Raw genomic sequence first — 19,022 nt, 5'->3', positions numbered from 1 at the left:
TTATGGATCATCTAGTTAAGTGGTTAGTTAACCATGCGTCATATCTCATGGGTTTTATGGAGGTATCTCAGATCAATGACATCCATTTCCACTTTAAGCTAAAGAGCTGTATTTATATTTGAAAAAAATACTGAAGAAATTTTTATAGAGGCTGAAACACATATACATACACACACCTCAGAAGAGTATTAGTTCTACTCATCAGTATTTTATACGTGAGAATCACAGGTTGCCTACGGTCAGCAAGAGTCAGCATTCAAACTCCGTATATACTTAGAAATATTTATGAAATGGATCCTAACGAGGTTCTTGGCTAATTATAAATATGTTATTTTTGTATACAGTCATTTTTTTATGATTTACAATCAAAGTAATAGTTGACATTATGTGCTGAACACTTCATGTTCATTTTCCTACTTACAACAAGTATTATGTATGATCAATATGATCTTTGATAAAATCTTTATAATGTATTTTCTTAGTCCTACTATTATGGATTATTCCATCTGATTACTAGAAGCTATAGTGTGAAAGATCTAGTCATTTCTTTCTTTCAGGATGACATTTATATTCTATCTTGTTCTGGTCAGGAAGAATTTTCCTATAACAAAAGTATTTCTATCACCAAAAATTTTTGTTTAAAATACAGCTTGGTAAGAATTCAGTATTTATTTAACCTATTGTATTGTCCATATTTAAGAACGTGAAAATAAGGTACCACTTGAAAATTGCTAAGTTGACAGTAAAAACAGATCCAATTTAAAACTCATTCATTCCATAGTTTCAAAATACCCAAGTGAAATAAAATCCCAAAGAAATGGCTCTGTGAAAACAACTGAAAATTAAAATAAAATGTAAGTTTATGCTATCTAGAGATTCTAATTAATTTATTCAAAGTTAGACTGAACAAATTCAACAATAGTTTACAATCACAGAATAAGATAAAGATATTGATATAAGTGCTTCAAAAAATAAATACTTGAGTATCAAAAACTTAAGATCTGGTTCTTGGAAACACCACATACCTTTCTAAAAATTGTCCCCTTCTATGATCATAGTGTGAAAGTTAAATGTTTAGTGGAAAATGTCAATATGTTATGATTTTAAAATACCACCAAAAATTCAGCATGTTACTTGTTTATTCTAAACATACGTAATTAACAGCTGACATAAGAAAATTGAGACTGCATAAATCTTAGTCACATTTTTCTTTTTTTTTTTTTTAATTTTTTTAACGTTTATTTTTGAGAGAGAGAGAGAGAGAGACAGAGCGTGAGTGGGAGAGGGGCAGAGCGAGAGGGAGACACAGAATTTGAAGCAGGCTCCAGGCTCCGAGCTGTCAGCACAGAGCCTGACATGGGTCTCAAACCCACGAACCATGAGATCATGACCTGACCTGAAGCTGAACTCCAGCACTTAACCAACTGAGCCACCCAGATGCCCCATATTTTTCAAGATAAATCTATTTTGTTTTAGTTATTAAGGTGAAATTCGTATAATACAAAATTAACTATTTTTCAAAATTATCCATTTTAAAGTGTAACGTTCAGTGACATTTAGTACATTCACAATGTGTTGCAACCACTACCTCTATTTCCAAAATCATTTTCATCATCCTAAGAGAAAACCTGCTACCCATTAAGCAGCAAGTCCCTATTCCTCCCTTCCCCTAATCCCTGGCAACCACCAATCTACTTTCTATCCCTGTGGATTTAATTATTCTGGATATTTCATACAAGTGGAAGCATATGTGATTTTTTTTGTGTCTAGATTATTTCACGTAGCATAATATTTTCAAGCTTCATCTATGCTGTAGCATGTTGCATTACTTCATTCCTCTGAATGGTTAGATAATATTCCATTGGCTAGATAATATTCCACCTACTTCCATGGTATGTAAGTACCACTTTTGTCTATCCAATCACCCTTTTGGCCATTTGGGCTGATTCCACTTTTTGGCTATTGTGAATAGTGCTGAATGAGCATGTATGTACAAGTATTTATTTTGCACTTGTTTTCAATTTTGAGGGGTATATATCAAGAAACTGAATTGCTGACCATATGATAATTTCATGTTTAATTTGTTTGAGGAACTATAAAATTGTTTTCCAAAGCATTTGCACTATTTTACATTCCACCAGCAATGTAAGAGGGTCCCATTTCACCACCAGCCATTACGGTCATTTTAACTCACTCATAATAGTGGGGTGTAAAGTATCATCTCGTTGTGGTTGTGATTACATTTTCCTAATGATAAATGGTGTTGAGCATCTTTCCATGTGCTAATGGCTATTTGTATATCTTCTTGGGGAAAATGTCTATTCAAGCCCTTTGTATACTTTTTAATTCAGTGGTCGATCTTTCTGTTGTTGACTTGTAAGATGTATTTATATACTCTGGATACTAGACCCTTATCACATGTATGATTTGCAAGTTTTTTATCCCATTCTGTGGGTTGTCATTATGTCCTCTTGATAGTGTCCTTGAATGTACAAAAGTTTTTAATTTTGATGAATTTCAATTTGTCTATTTTTTATTTGGTGTCATATTTAAGAAACCATTACCAAATCCACAATCATGGGGAACTTCCCATATGCTTTCTTGTTAAGTATTTTATAGTTTCAACTCTTTAGGTCTTTTATCCATTTTGGGCTAATGTTTGTACATTGTGTGAGGGTAAGAGTCTGACTTCTTTCTTTGACAAACAAGTGTTTACCTAGTTGTCCAAGCACCATTTGTTCAAGAGGCAGTTCTTTCCCTATTGAATGATATTGGCTCTCTCTGAAAAATCAATTACCTATACACATATGGGCTATTCTGGAGTACATTATATTTTCTTGATCTATTTGTCTACTCTTATGCCAATATCACACTGTTCTGATTACTATGGTTTGTAGTGAGTTATTAAATTGGGAGCTGTGAGTTCCCCAACTTTGTTTTTTCTTTTTCAAGATATTTTTGGTGACTCATAATGCCTTTCAATTCTGTATGAATATTAGTATTCTGATCCATATTTTACACCAAATTCTGATCCTTATTTTAAGCAGACTCATTTCAAAATGATAATTGGTTTCCTATAACCAATTATCTATCCTTAGACACTACTTTAAATTTTCTTCCATGCCTAAGTCCTATGATTTCCTACCCACTAAAATTTCCCTGAATTCTTCTTAAAAAAAAAAAAAAGGTAAACTAAGCACAAAGTACTATTACCAAACAAACTGAATGATGTAAATTAACAACAAACTACAATAAATAATAGTGATTGAATTTTGGTAATTTTCTTAATGTATTCAACCCAAAATTATAAGCCAAAACAATGCTTTTTTGTAAAAGATATTATACTATAATCATTTCACAACTATCATTTCTTTAATTTTAAATAATTTTGGGGCACCTGGGTGGCTTAACCTGGGTGGTTAAGCATCTGACTTCGGCTCAAGTCATGATTTCACGGTTGGTGGGTTCAAGCCCCAGGGTCAGGGTCTGTGCTGACAGCTCAAACCCTGGAGCCTGTTTCGGATTCTGTGTTTTCCTCTCTCCCTGCCCTCCCCACCCCCATGCTTGTGCTCTATCTCTCTCTCAAAAATAAACAAACACTGGGAGAGGGACCAACATGGTGGAGAAGTAGGGAGATCGGTACTTCCCACGTCTCTCAAACAAAGAAGGGCTGAAGCCAAAGGACTTTGAACCCAGAGTCTGAGAGGAAAAGACAATGAGTCTACCAGGGGGAAACTGGGACAACTTGATGGGCCATAGGTGGGTGGTTGCGAACTGGGGAAGATAAAATGGGCAGCATAGACATGGAGGGGAGGAATCCCCTTCTGCAGAGAAACAAAGGGAAGAGAAAGAGCAGCTGGGAAAGTGTAGGCCTATATCTGGACAACAGAAAAAAACCTCGGACCAGGACGGAGAGGGGTCCCATCTCTAACTACAGGTTAGAGGATTTCTAACTGCAGATCTCATTGTCGAACTGGGGCAAGCTGTCCTGTGCACACCTGGGGAGGAGGGGACCAACCTCTGGGTTTGGTGGTAGATCAGGGGCGCAGTCCACAGCAGGAACTGGTCCCCTCCCCTTAAGTACTGTGGCATAGGACAAAACCAGCAGGGACTACATATCAGGAGGTGCTTCCCAAGTACCCGGACTCATGGAGCGGGAGTTAAGGAGTCGGAGGAGTGAGACAGCTTCATCTGTGCCACGACACAGTGAGGATGGCTCCAACGGAGTGATCTGGTTCACCGGGTAATGGAGAAGTGACTGGGGGGTGGCCATTTTCCTCCTCACCACCACCAAGGTGGGGCCTCAGGGATTGGTCCATGGGACCCACAGTGGAGGCGAGACCAGCCTATACCAAACCACGCCCCTCAGTCCTGGGTAACTGCATGTCTTCTGGAGCCGGATAGACGATGCCGAAACAGACCCCTCCTCCAGACCAGCGCTGATGAATTGCCTGGATTAATTCTAGGACAATTCTTGTTATATAGATATATTGTCCATTCCATTTTGCTTCTTAACTCTCCCTCCACTAGGCTGGTTACTCTGGTTATTGGTTTGTTTGAACAGACACATTTAATCCATTCTCTTGATACATGCTCTACACCTCCTTCTTTATATTCCTTTCTCTCTCTGTTTGGAATAATCAAGCAGTATTGTTGTAAAATCAATTTTGTGTGTTTGCATGTTTTTGTTTCCTGTTTGTCTGTTTTCCTTTCCAGAGCTACTTCAAAGAACAAATCAAAGCACACCCGGTGGAAGGTCCAAAACATAACTATGAGTAGGGAAATAAAATAACCAAAGTCACAATGACAGCAAATAACACTCTCCAAAAAACACCTCCTGAAGGGCCAAGCCATGGACAGTATATGAGCCCCCTTTATAAATATAGCAGTGCTCACAGGTGCAGAGCACATAACAAGCTTTAAAAATTCAAAACGGACAGAAAACTAGCCAAAATGATGAAACAGAAGAATTCTCCTCAAAAGAAATATCAGGAAGAAGTAGCAGCTAAAGAATTGATTGAAATAGATATAAGCAACATAACTGAACAAGAACTTAGAATAACAGTCATAAAATTAATCACTGGGCTTGAAAAATGCATAGAAGACACCAGAGAATCTATTGCTACAGACATCAAGGGACTAAAACATAGTCGTGATGAATGTAAAAATGCTATAAATGAGGTGCAAATAAAATGGAGGCAGCCACAGTGTGGACTGAAGAGGCAGAGGAGAAAATAAGTGAATTGGAAGATGAAATTATGGAAAAAGGGGAAGCTGAGAAAGATTTAAAAAATCCAGGATCATGAGGGGAGAATTAGAGAACTAAGTGATTCAAGCAAACTGAACAATATCCATATTATAGGATTTCCAGAAGAAGAAGAGAGAGAGAAAAAGGGCCTGAAGGTATACTTGAACAAATCATAGCTGAGAACTTTCCCAATCTAGGGAAAGAAACAGTCACTGAAATCCAAGAGGCACAGAGAAGTCCCTTCAAACATAACTAGATTCGATATTCTGCATGACATATCATAGTGAAAATGGCAAAATACAAGGATAAAGAGAGAATTCTGAAAGCAGCTAGGGAAAAACGGGCCTTAACAAACAAAGGTAGAAACAAAAGGGTAGCAGCAGACTTATCTACTGAAACTTGGCAGGCCAGAAAGGAAAGGCAGGAAATCTTCAATGTGATGAACAGGAAAAATATGCAGCCAAGAATCCTTTAACTGGCAAGCCTGTCATTCAGAATAGAAGGAGAAATGAAGGTTTTCCCAAACAAACAAAAACTGAAGAAATTCATTACCACTAAACCAGCACTACAAGAGATCCCAAAGGGGACTCTGTCAGTGAAATGTTCCAAGGACCACAAAGTACCAGAGACATCACTGCAAGCATGAAACCTACAGATAACACAATGACTCTAAACCCATCTTTCAATAATAACACTGAACATAAATGGACTAAATGTTCCAATCAAAAGACATAGGGTATCACAATGAATAAAAAACAAACAAACAAAAAACCAAGATCCATCTATTTACTGTCTCCAGAAGACTCATTTTAGCCCTGTGGACACCTTCAGATTGAAAGTGAGGGGATGGAGAACTGGCTATCATGCTACTGGAAGTCAAAAGAAAGCTGGAGTAGCCATACTTATACAAACTAGACTTTAAATTAAAGTCTGAATAAGAGATGAAGGAGGGCATTATATGATAATTACAGGGTCTACCCATCAGGAAGAGCTACACAATTATAAATGTCTATGCACTAAATTCGGTAGCACCCAAATATATAAAACAATCACAAACATAAGCAATCTTACTCATAAGAATGTGGACTTTAATACTCCACTTACAGCAATGGACAAATCATCTAGACAATCAGTAAAGAAACAATGGCCCTGAACAATACATTGGACCAGATGGACTTGACAGATATATTCAGAGCTCTACATTCCAAAGCAGCAAAATATACTTTCTTCTTGAGTGCACATGGAACATTCTCCAAGATAGATCACATACTGGGCCACAAAACATCCTCAATAAATATAACAGAATTGAGATCATACCATACACACTTTCAGATCACAATGCTATGAAACTTGAAATCAACCACAGGAAAAAGTCTGGAAAACCTCCAAAAGCATGGAGGTTAAATAACACCCTACTAAAGAATGAGTGAGTCAACCAGGCAATTAGAGAAAAATTTTAAAATATATGGAAACAAATGAAGATGAAAATACAACAATCCAAACCCTTTAGGATGCAGCAAAGGGAATCCTAAGAGCAAAATACATTACAATCAGGCCTATCTCAAGAAACAAGAAAAATCCCAAATACAAAAATCTAATAGCATACCTAAAAGAAGTAGAAGTAGAACAGCAAAGACACCCCAAAGCCAGCAGAAGAAGAGAAATAATAAAGATCAGAGCAGAAATAAACAATATAGAATCCAAAAAAAAAAACCAGATCAATGAAACCAAGAGTTGGTTTTTTGAAAAAATAAACAAAATTGATAAACCACTAGACAGGCTTCTCAAAAAAGAGAGAGAGAGAGAGGACCCAAATACATAAAATCATGAGTGAAAATGGATTTATTACAACCAATCCCTCAGAAATTCAAGCAATTATCAAGGAATACTATGGAAAATTATATGCCCACAGACTGGACAACCTGGAAGAAATGGACAAATTCCTAAACATCCACACACTACCAAAACTCAAATGGGAAGAAATAGAAAATTTAAACAGACCCATAACTAGTGAAGAAATAGTATCAGTTATCAAAAATCTCCCAACAAATAAGAGTCCTGGACCAGAGGACTTCCCTGGAGAATTCTACTGGACGTTTAAAGCAAAGTGAATACTCTTTCTCAAGCTGTTCCAAAAAACAGAAATGAAAGGAAAACTTCCAGACTCATTCTATGAAGCTAGCATTACTTCGATTCCCAAAGCAGATAGAGACCCAGCAAAAAAAGAGAACTACAGGCCAATAACCCTGATGAATATGGATGCAAAAATTCTCAACAAGATACTAGCAAATCAAAATCATCAGCATATAAAAAGAATTATTCACCATGATCAAGTGGGATTCATTCCTGGGCTGCAGGGCTGGTTCAATATCCGCAAATCAATCAATATGATTCATTATATTAATAAAAGAAAAGATAAGAACCATATGATCCTGTCAATAGCTGCAGAAAAAGCATTTGACAAAATTCAGCATCCTTTTTGAATAAAAACCCTCAAGACAGTCGGGATAGAAATAATATATTTAAACATCGTAAAAGCCATTTATGAAAAGCCCACAGCTAATATCATCACCAATGGGGAAAACTAAGAGCTTTCTCCCTGAGACCAGGAACACGACAGGGATGTCCACTCTCACCACTGTTGTTTAACATAGTGTTGGAAGTCCTAGCATCATCAATCGGACAATTAAATGAAATCAAAGGCATCAAAATTGGAAAAGATGAAGTCAAACTTTCACTTTTCACAGATGACATGATACTCTACATGGAAAACCCGACAGATTCCACCAAAAGTCTGCTAGAACTGATACATGAGCTCAGCAAAGTCGCAGGGTACAAAATCAATGTACAGAAATCGGTTGCATTTTTATACACCAATAATGAAGCAAGAGAAAGAGAAATAAAGAAACTGATCCCATTCACAACTGCACCAAGAACCATAAAATACCTAGGAACAAACCTAACCAAAGATGGAAAAGATCTGTATGCTGAAAACTATAGAAAGCTTATGAAGGAAACTGAAGAGGACACAAAGAAATGGAAAATTTTTCCATTCTCATGGATTGGAAGAATAAATATTGTTAAAATGTCAAAGTACCCAAAGCAATCTACACATTCAATGAAATCCCAATCAAAATTGCACCAGCATTCTTCTCGAAGCTAGAACAAGCAATTCTAAAATTTGTATGGAACCACAGACGACCCCGAATAGCCAAAGTAATATTGAATAAGAAAACCAAAACGGAAAGCATCACAATCCCAGATTTTAGCCTCTACTATGAAGCTGTAAGCATCAATACACCATGGTATTGGCACAAAAATAGACACAATAGACCAATGGAATAGACCATAGAACCCAGAATTGGACCCACAAATGTATGGCCAACTAATCTTTGACAAAGCAGCAAAGAGTATCCACTGGTAAAAAAAAACAAAAAAAAAAAAAACAAAAAAAAAATTCTCTTTAACAAATGGTGCTGGGAGAACTGGACAACAACATTCAGAAGAATGAAACTAGACCACTTTCTTACACCATACACAAAAATAAAACCAAACTGGATAAACGACCTGAATGTGAGACAGGAAACCATCAAAACCCTAGAGGAGAAAGGAGGAAATAAACCTCTCTGACCTCAGCCACAGCAATTTCTTACTCGACACATCTCCAAAGGCAAGGAAATTAAAAGCAAACATGAACTATTGGGACCTCATCAAGATAAAAAGTTTCTGCACTACAAAGGAAACAATCAAAAAAACTAAAAGGCAACCAATGGAATGGAAAAGATATGTGCAAAATGACATATCAGACAAGGGGCTAGTATCCAAAATCTATAAAGAGCTCACCAAACTCCACACCCGAGAAACAAATAATCCAGTGAAGAAATGGGCAGAAAACATGAATAGACACTTTTCCAAAAAAGGCACCCAGGTGGCCAACAGACACATGAAAAGATGCTCATTGTCACTCCTCATCAGGGAAATACAAATCAAAACCACACTGAGCTATCACCTCACGCCAGAGTGGCCCAAATGAACAAATCAGGAGACTGTAGATGATGGCGAGGATGTAGAGAAACGGGAACCCACTTGCACTGTTTGTGGGAATGCAACTGGTGAAGCCACTCTGAAAACAGTGTGGAGGTTCCTCAAAAAATAAAAATAGATCTACCCTATGACCCAGCAATAGCACTGCTAGGAATTTCCCCAAGGGATACAGGAGTGCTGATGCATAGGGGCACTGGTACCCCAATGTTTATAGCAGTGCTTTCAATAATAGCCAAATTATAGAAAGAGCCTAAATGTCCTTCAACTGATGAATGGAAAGAAATTGTGGTTTATATACACAACGGAATACTACTTGGCAGTGAGAAAGAATGAAATATGGCCTTTTGTAGCAATGTGGATGAACTGTAGAGTGTTATGCTAAGTGAAATAAGCCATACAGAGAAAGACAGATACCATATGTTTTCACTCTTATGTGGATCCTGAGAAACTTAACAGGAACCCATGGGGGAGGGGAAGGAAAAAAAAAAGCTAGGGAGGGAGGTAAACCATAAGAGACTCTTAAAAACTGAGAATAAACTGAGGGTTGATGGGGGGTGGGAGGGTGGGGAAAGTGGGTGATTGGCACTGACGGAAGCACCTGTTGAGATGAGCACTGGGTGTTGTATGGAAGCCAATTTGACAATAAGTTTCATATTTAAAAAAAAAAAAACAAGGGGTGCCTGGGTGGCTCAGTTGGTTAAGCATCTGACTCTTGATTTTGGCTCTGGTCATGATCTTGCAGTTCATGTGTCTGAGCCCCATGTCAGGCTCTGTACTCACAGTGCAAAGCCTCCTTGGGATTCTCTCTATCCCTCTTTCTCTGCCCTTCCCCTGCTCTTTCTCTCTCAAATTAAATAAACCTAAAAAAAAAAAAAAAAGACCCTTAAAAAATGTTGGCAGGGGCGCCTGGGTGGTGCAGTCGGTTAAGCGTCCGACTTCAGCCAGGTCACGATCTCGCGGTCCGTGAGTTCGAGCCCCGCGTCGGGCTCTGGGCTGATGGCTCAGAGCCTGGAGCCTGTTTCCGATTCTGTGTCTCCCTCTCTCTCTGCCCCTCCCCCCATTCATGCTCTGTCTCTCTCTGTCCCAAAAATAAATAAACGTTGAAAAAAAAATGTTGGCAAATAGAATTCAGCAATATAAAAATGTAATTGTACACCATGACCAAACGCGGTTCATTCCAGGGTCACAAGGCTGGTTCAACATTTGAAAAACAACCAATGTAATCCAACATATAAATAGGCTAAACAAGTACAATCACATGATCACACAACTGAAGCAGAAAAAGTGTTGTTCAATACTCCTCTATGCAAAAATTCTCAAAAATAAAAAAGCAGTAAAGGAAAATTCCTCAACTTGATAAACAGCACTTATAAACAATCTTCAGCTAACACCATTCTTTTTTTTTTTTTAACTTTTTTTTTTCAACATTTATTTATTTTTGGGACAGAGAGAGACAGAGCATGAACGGGGGAGGGGCAGAGAGAGAGGGAGACACAGAATCGGAAACAGGCTCCAGGCTCTGAGCCATCAGCCCAGAGCCCGACGCGGGGCTCGAACTCACGGACCGCGAGATCGTGACCTGGCTGAAGTCGGACACTTAACCGACTGCGCCACCCAGGCGCCCCCAGCTAACACCATTCTTAACAGTAAAAAGACTGAACGCTTTCCACTGGAGGTCAGGAACAAAACAAAGATGTTGACTCTCTTCACTCTTATTCAACGAAAGAATGGAAGATTTAGCCAGTGAAAGAAGGAAATAAAAGGAAATAAAAGACTGGAAAGAAGGAAGTAAACTGTCCATTACTGTAGATGACATGACTGGCAAAATAGAAAATCTACAAAATACCACTAAAACTGATAAATGAGTTCATCGAGATCTTGGGATAGAAGATCAATATACAAAAGTCTATTTTATTTCTATAACTAGCAATGAAAACATGAATGGTGAAGTTAAGAACATAATACCATTGGCAACTATTCAAAAGAAAATAAAATACTCATATGCATATACAACAAGTCATGTATAAAACTTCTGTACTGAAAATTACAAACTACTGGTGAAAGAAATATAAGACCTAATAAATGGAAAACCATATGATATTCATGGATTTGAAGACTGAACACAGTAAAGATGACAATTCTTCCCAAATTGATACACAGATTTAGCATGCTTCTTTTTAAAATCTCGGTGAGTTGTGTTGTGGGGAATAAGTTTAAGAATCCTCTGAGCTTTCACCAATGGATTAACAAGGCTTAGGGCAGAAAGCCACCACAGGACAAAAGCACCCAGCACAGAAGAAAGCACAGAGTGGAAAGCCACTTCCACAGGACAAAAGTGTTTGAGAACAGGTAGAGGTAGAATGCCACCACAGCAGGGCGGAAACACCCAGAGCTAATTAGCAAGAAAAATGCCTTGTGAACCCTGAGGTAGCATGCTCTATTTGTCTTAGCCCCTAGAAAAGTTAAGATAAACAGACAGTAAATGGCTGTCTGCTCAGCTCTGGGACTTTGATTTGTATTCACCCTAACCCCTAACACCGCATATCTTTGAAACCCTTTTTCTCTCACACATATGAGTTAATAATTACTGTTTTATTGTCTCTTTCTGCACATCCATCATGCATTTAAGCCTTCCAATCCTAATAAATACGGAGCAAGGACCCTTACTCAGGGCTCTTGTCTCCTCCTGGACATTAGCCTCTCTTGTATTCAATTCTGCATCCACTCTCTTACTGGACAAGAGAGAACTCCAGACTCAAAGTCTGTCACATTTTATGTATATACAGTTATTATTATTCTAAAATTCATATGGAAAGGCAAATGAACTAGAACAGCTAAAGCTATTTTTAAAAAAGCACCTAATGTGAGAAATCATTCTTCTAAATTTCAAGACTTATACAGATAACAGTTATCATGACTGTGTGGTATTAGCAAAAGGATATACACATGGATCATTGCATCAGATCAGAGAACCCAGAAATAGACTCACATAAATATGCTCAACTCAGTTTTGACAAAAGTGCAAAAGCAATTCAATAAAAGACAGACCCGTACAAATGGTGCTGAAGCAAGTGGACATCCTTAGGCAAAATTGTAACTTCCACCTGTTTTACACCTTATATAAAAATTAACTCAAAATGGATCATGGACTAAAATGTGAAATGTAAAACTATAAAAATTTTAGAAAGGAAAAAAAAGAAAATCTTAGGTTGTAAAGGAACTGGATAACTCATTCCTAGCTAGTGGGAATGCACAAGGGTATAGCTATTCAGCAATACAGTTTGGCAATTACTTTAAAAACTAAGTGTGCAGAAGTACCTGGGTGGCTCATTCGATTAAGCATCCAACTTTGGCTCAGATCATGATCAAGCAGTTCATGAGTTTGAGCCCTGCATCGGGCTCTGTGCTGACAGCTGAGAGCCCAGAGCCTGCTTTGGATTCTTCCTCTTTCTCTGCCCCTCCTCCACTCAGACTCTCTTAAAATAAACATTAAAAAAAAAAAAAGTATGCAATATTCATGCAACCTAGAAACTGTACTCTTAAGCATTTATCCCAGAGGAATGAAAACTATGTTCACACCAAAACTTATATTGGAATGTGTTTTTTTTCAATATATGAAGTTTATTGTCAAATTGGTTTCCATTCAACTATATTGGAATGTTTATAGCAGCTTTGTATTTGGCCCAAACTGGAAACATCTCAGATGTCCTTCAATGAGTGAACATTAAACCATGGCACTATCATACCAAAGAATATTACTTTGTTATACAAAGGAACAAACTACACATATATACCACAATTTCGATGAATCCATAGAAAATAAAGTAACCCATAATATTACATGCAGTAGGATTCCATTTATATAACTTTCTTGCAGTAACAATATCGTAAAAATGAAGAACAAATTAGTGGTTGCTAGGGTTCCAGTGGGGTAATAGTAGGAGATATGTGGGTATTTTATAAATGGGCAACATGAGGGATCACCGTGTTGATAGAAATTCTAAATATCTTCACTGGATCAACATCAACGTCTTGGTTATCACATTGTACTAATTTGTAAAATATTACCTTTTGGAGAAACTGGATAGGGGTTACAGAGGATCTCTCTGTATTAAATCTTATAATGAAATGTGAATCTACAATTATCCCAAAATAAAAATTTTAATTTAAAAAGTCTATAACATTTTTATACACCATCAAAAAACAATTTGAAAATAAAATGAAGAAAACAATTCCATTTAAAATAGCATCAAAAGAATGAATACTTCCAAGTAAATTTAACAAAACAAGTGTAAGACTTACATATTGAAAACTAAAAAATATCACTTAAAAATATCTAAACACCCTATTTTCCTGAGTTAGAAAATTTAATTATTAAGATAGCATTACTCCTCTTGATCTATATATTCAACATATCTTACTAAAATCTCAGTAGGCTATTTTGCACAAACTGTCAAACTGATCCTGAAAAAAACTGATCATATAGACATTAGAGGGATCCTCAACAATCACACACTTGAGAAATAAAAAACTTGGCAGACTCACACATCACATTTTCAAAAGTTATTACAATGCTATGGTAAATCAAGTCAATATGGTACTGGCATACAGACATATAGATCAACAGAATTAAATTGAAAGTACAGAAATAAACCCTGACAGTTAAGGTCAATTAATTTTCAGTAAAGGTGCCAACACAATTCCATAGAGGAAAGAAGTGTGACAACTAGATATCCACATGCAAAAAGGTGGAATACTACTTTAAACCACATACTAAAATTAATTCAAAATGGATTAAAAAAAACCTTAACACATGAGGCTAAAACTCATGTTTCATGTCCTGAAAGACAACACAAGAGTAAATCTTTGTGACTTTGGATTAAGTAATGGCTTCTTTGGTATGATATCAAAAGCAACAAAAGAATAGAAAAAAATGGATATCATAAAATTAATAATTTTTGCTGGTAAGAACATTAAGAAAATGAAAGGACAAACCCACAGAATGTGAGACAATATTTGTAAATCATCTATCTGATAAAGCAGTATCCAGGATATATAAAGATTCTTACAATTCAACAATAAAAAGACAGCCCAAGTGATGTATGGAATTGTTGAATCACTCTATCGTACAACTGAAAGTAATATAACAATGTATGTTAACTATACTAGAATTTAAAATAAAAAAATGTTTGAAAGACAACCAAATTAAACAATGACTAAAGGATGATGAGTCAATAATACAGAAAAGCTGTCCAACATCATTAGTCATTAAGAAAATGAAAATCAAAATGAGATAAAACTTTACACCAAACAGAATGGCTACAATTGAAAAATCAGGTAAGTGTCAGTGAGAATGCGGAGAATTTGAAACCCTCATACATTGCTGGTGGAAAATCAAAACATGCAGCCACTTTGAAAACCAAATCAGCAGTTCCTCAAAAAAGTTAGACTGTGACTGTATACCTCAATAATTTCACACCCATGTATATACACAACAGAAGTGAAAACGTGTACATATGTACATGCAAAAACATCTATGCAAATATTCATAGCAGTATTATTCAAAATAGCAAAAAAAGAACTTCAATGTTCATCAAATGATGACTGGATAAACAAAGCATGCAATGCTAATAAATGAGTTATTATATGGCAATAAAGAGAAATAAAGTACTGATAAATCACACAACATGGATGAACTCTGAACAAGATTATACTAAATGAAAGAAGCCTGACACAGAAAGGCCACATATTACACTGATTCCTTTTATATGCAATGTCTAGAGCAGACAAATATACACAGACAGAATGTAGATCCATAATGGACTATGGCTTAGGAGAGGAGAGAAAATAAGGAGTGACTATTAATGAGCACAGGGTTTTTCTCTGGAGTGTGAAGATACTCTAAAATTGACAGTATTGATGGTATTATGATTTTGTTATATACTAAACACTGAGTATGCTACAAGCCACTGAATGTATTAAAATACACTTTACATGGAAGAATTTTATGATATGTACATTACATATAAATAAAGCTGGTAAAAAATACAAAGATGAATTCCTTTATGACCTGGGTATCAGAAGAAGTTTATAATGTATAAGTTATGCTTATACATATGTATAAGTTATATGTATAATGTATGTATATGTATATATGTATATGTATAATGTATAAGTTATACTTAAAAATCAAAAATGAAAAAAAAAAAAACTAAAAAACTGACCAGAGTGTTCAGAATAAAAGATATTAAGGGGAGCCTGCATGGCTCAGTCGGTTGAGCGTCTGATTTTGGCTCAGGTCATGATTACATGGTTCATGAGATCGAGCCCTACATTGGGCTCTCTGCTGTTAGCGCAGAGGCCTTCAGATCCTTTGTCCCCCTCTCTCTCTGCTGCTCCCCCACCCTCTCTCTCTCTCTCAAAAATAAACAAACATTAAAAAAAATATTCAAATAGCACCTTAATATATGAAACAATGTTCAACTTTACTTACAAAAGATGAATGCAAATTAAACCTAAATTGAGATACTATCATTCACCTATCAAACTGGCAAAAATTCTAATGCTTGGCAATGTTACTTTGCTCAATAGGATGTGGGGAAAGAACTTACTCTCCTTCATTGCTGGGGGCAGGGCAGAATGTTACAACTCTTGTAATGGAGGATTTAAGCATATATAAGAAAAGTTTATAAGCATTTGCTTTTTGACTCAAGAATTCCACTTCTGGGAATTTACACAGAAGATACATTTTGAACAATAGAGAAAAAAAGTTCACATAAGATTATTCACTTATTTGTGAAAGCAACAAACTGGGAGCAGAAAACACTGAATGTTCATAAATACTTATACATAAAATATTGGGTAGAATAATTATCACACCTCCACACAATGTAATATTATATAACTGTAAAAATACATAAAAAGTCTCTGTAAGTGATTGATAATTTCCAGGATATTAATATGTGAAATTAATATTAATATGTGAAATAAGCAAATTGCATAACATTATTGATGCTATTTTCAAATAAGAAAGAAGGTAAATTTAGAGACTATATAAGTATCTACCTCTGTAAAGAAGAAACATGAAAGATTAACCAAAAAATGAAATTGGATCCCTACAGAGTAAAAGAACAGGGTAGAATGGATAGGGAAAGGATTGAGAGGTCTCTAAGTATACTTTTTGATATAATTTTTATATTTGAACCATATTCATGTTGTATATTCAAAATGTTAAAATAAATGAAGATGAAAAAATAAAAATATAGGCACCAGATTAACCCAACCATAACTCAAATTAATAACCTAACAGAACTAAAGACAAAATAAGACCCAGGATTCTCTATGGAAAAAAGGAGATGCAAATACAGAAGAGGGTAACAAGAGAAAAACCATGAGATTATGGATTGTATTTTAGGTTTCAGTAGGAATTCATGATGCTCATACTTTTTAATTTAAATTTTTTTTTCAAGCTGTGTCTACTGAAAAGGCCAAGAGTTCATGACACACAGTAACAATGAGGACATCTAGCACCCTGGAGGGTATGTCTAATTCCAGGTCTCGGGCAGAAAAACAACACAAAGCAAAGAAAGAAACATTAAATGAAACTGAAATATCGTCTTGTGATAAAAAGTTTAAAAGTGGTCAAACACAACAGAGAACATGTCAAAATGATACAGGAGCCAACGTGAAGAACTGCCCAATGACAAATTTGGAATTATTTAAACATCAGAATGAACAATGATATAACAGAGTATGAAATATCTAACTTAAAAAAAGAAACAAAGGAGAGACTGGGCAAAACAAATATCTCTCCTTTATAGGGGAATGTGAATAATACCTGTAGAAATAATAATAGAATTAGACAATTATCAGTTAACAACCTCCAGAGTAATAACACATGTAGGAAAGAATTGTCAGTGGATGTTAAAACACTGGATAAAATGTTGTAAAGGAACTGACATTCTCAAAACATTACCCCACGAATAATTCATGAATAACTTGTAACGGATTGGGAGAAGATATTTGCAGATGACATATCTGATAAAGGGTTAATATTAATATTCAAAATATATACAAAACTTACCAAACTCAATACCCATAAAACAAATAATCCAGTTAAGACATAGGAAGAACACATGAAGAGACATTTTCCCCAAACATCCGGATGGCTAGCAGACACAAGAAAAGATGCTCAGCACCACTCATTATCAGGGATATACAAATCAAAACTACAATGAGATATCACCTCACATCTTTCAGAATGGTTAAAAGTGACAATTCAGAAAACAACAAATGTTGGCAACAATGCAGAGAAAGGGGAACATCCCTTACACTGTTGGTGGGAATGCAAACAGTTACAACCACTCTGGAAAACAGTATCGAGGTTCCTAAAAAAGTTAAAAATAGAACCACTCTATGATCCAGCAATTGCACTACCAGGCATTTAACCAAAGCATACAAAAATACTGATTCGAAAGGACACACACACTCCAATCAACAACAGCAAAATTATGGAAAAACCCCAAATGTTCAACGAATGACCAATGGATAAAGAACATGTGGTGAAGAATGAAATCTTGCCATTTGAAGTGATGTGAATGGAGATGGAAGATATAATACTGGGGGAAATAAGTCAGTCAGAGAAAGACAAATACCGTTTGATTTCACTCATATATGGAATTTAAGAAAAAAAACAGAAGAATATACAGAGAAAAAAAAGAAAGAGGCAAACCATAAAACAGTCCTAACTGTACAGAAAAACTAAGGGTTATTGGAGGGGAGATGGGCAGGTGGACAGGTTAAATGTGCGATGGGTATTAAGGAGGGCACTTGTTCCTATGAGCACTGTTAATATGTAAGCGATGAATCACTAAATTCAACACCTAAAATTAATATTACACTATATGTTAAGTAACTGGAATTTAAATAAAAACTTGAAACAATCAAAAAAATGAAAAAAAGTAAGTTAGAGAAAGCCAAATACCATCCATCTCATTATATGTGCAACAACAACAACAACAACAAAAACCCAAAACAAACAAAGAGACCCTTAAATACAGAGAACTGGCAGTTGCCAGAGAGGAAGGAGGTGGGTGGGAGATGAGCAAACTAGATAAAGGGGATTAAGAGGTACAAATTTCCAGGTATAAATCACAGAGATGAACAGTACAGCACACGAATATAGTCAATAACGTTGCAATAATGTTGTATAGTGACAGATGGTGACTACACTTATTTTGGTGAGCACTGAGTAATGTATTGAATTGTCAAATTAATGCTTTATTCCTGAAACTAAAATAATGATGTATGCCAATTATACTTCAATAATCAAAAAAAAAAAAAATGAAGAACAGTTCCATTTTATTTTTCTTATATAAAAAAAAATTTTTTAATATTTATTTTTGAGAGAGGGAGACAGAGCATGAGCAGGGGAGAAGCACAGAGACAGAGGGTGATACATAATCTGAAGCCAGCTCCAGGCTCTGAGCTGTCAGCAGAGAGCCCAACGCGGGGCTCAAATTCATGAACTGTGAGATCATGACCTGAGCTGAAGTCGGGCTCTTAACTGACTGAATCACCCAGGCGCCCCAGAACTGTTCTATTGGACTAAAGAATCTAGACAAATAAAAGTAATATATGACCATGAATTAAACCTTAGATTAAAAATAATAATGGTGATGGTAAGTCATAGATCTCAACATAAGGCTTCTATAAGAAACCATGCTAAAAC

The 19,022-nt window shown here is 36.0% G+C and overlaps 1 protein-coding gene across 14 annotated transcripts in view; it reads right to left on the bottom strand.

Moving 5' to 3' along the window:
- Positions 1-19,022, bottom strand: part of GPHN (gephyrin) — a 636,202-nt gene that overhangs the window by 479,551 nt on the left and 137,629 nt on the right. The window lies entirely within an intron of this gene.

Source organism: Prionailurus bengalensis, chromosome B3 (genome assembly GCF_016509475.1).
Source record: "Prionailurus bengalensis isolate Pbe53 chromosome B3, Fcat_Pben_1.1_paternal_pri, whole genome shotgun sequence".
Lineage (NCBI taxonomy): Eukaryota > Metazoa > Chordata > Mammalia > Carnivora > Felidae > Prionailurus > Prionailurus bengalensis.
The sequence above is the reverse complement of the archived record's forward strand: the minus strand, read 5'-3'. Positions and strand labels throughout refer to the sequence as shown.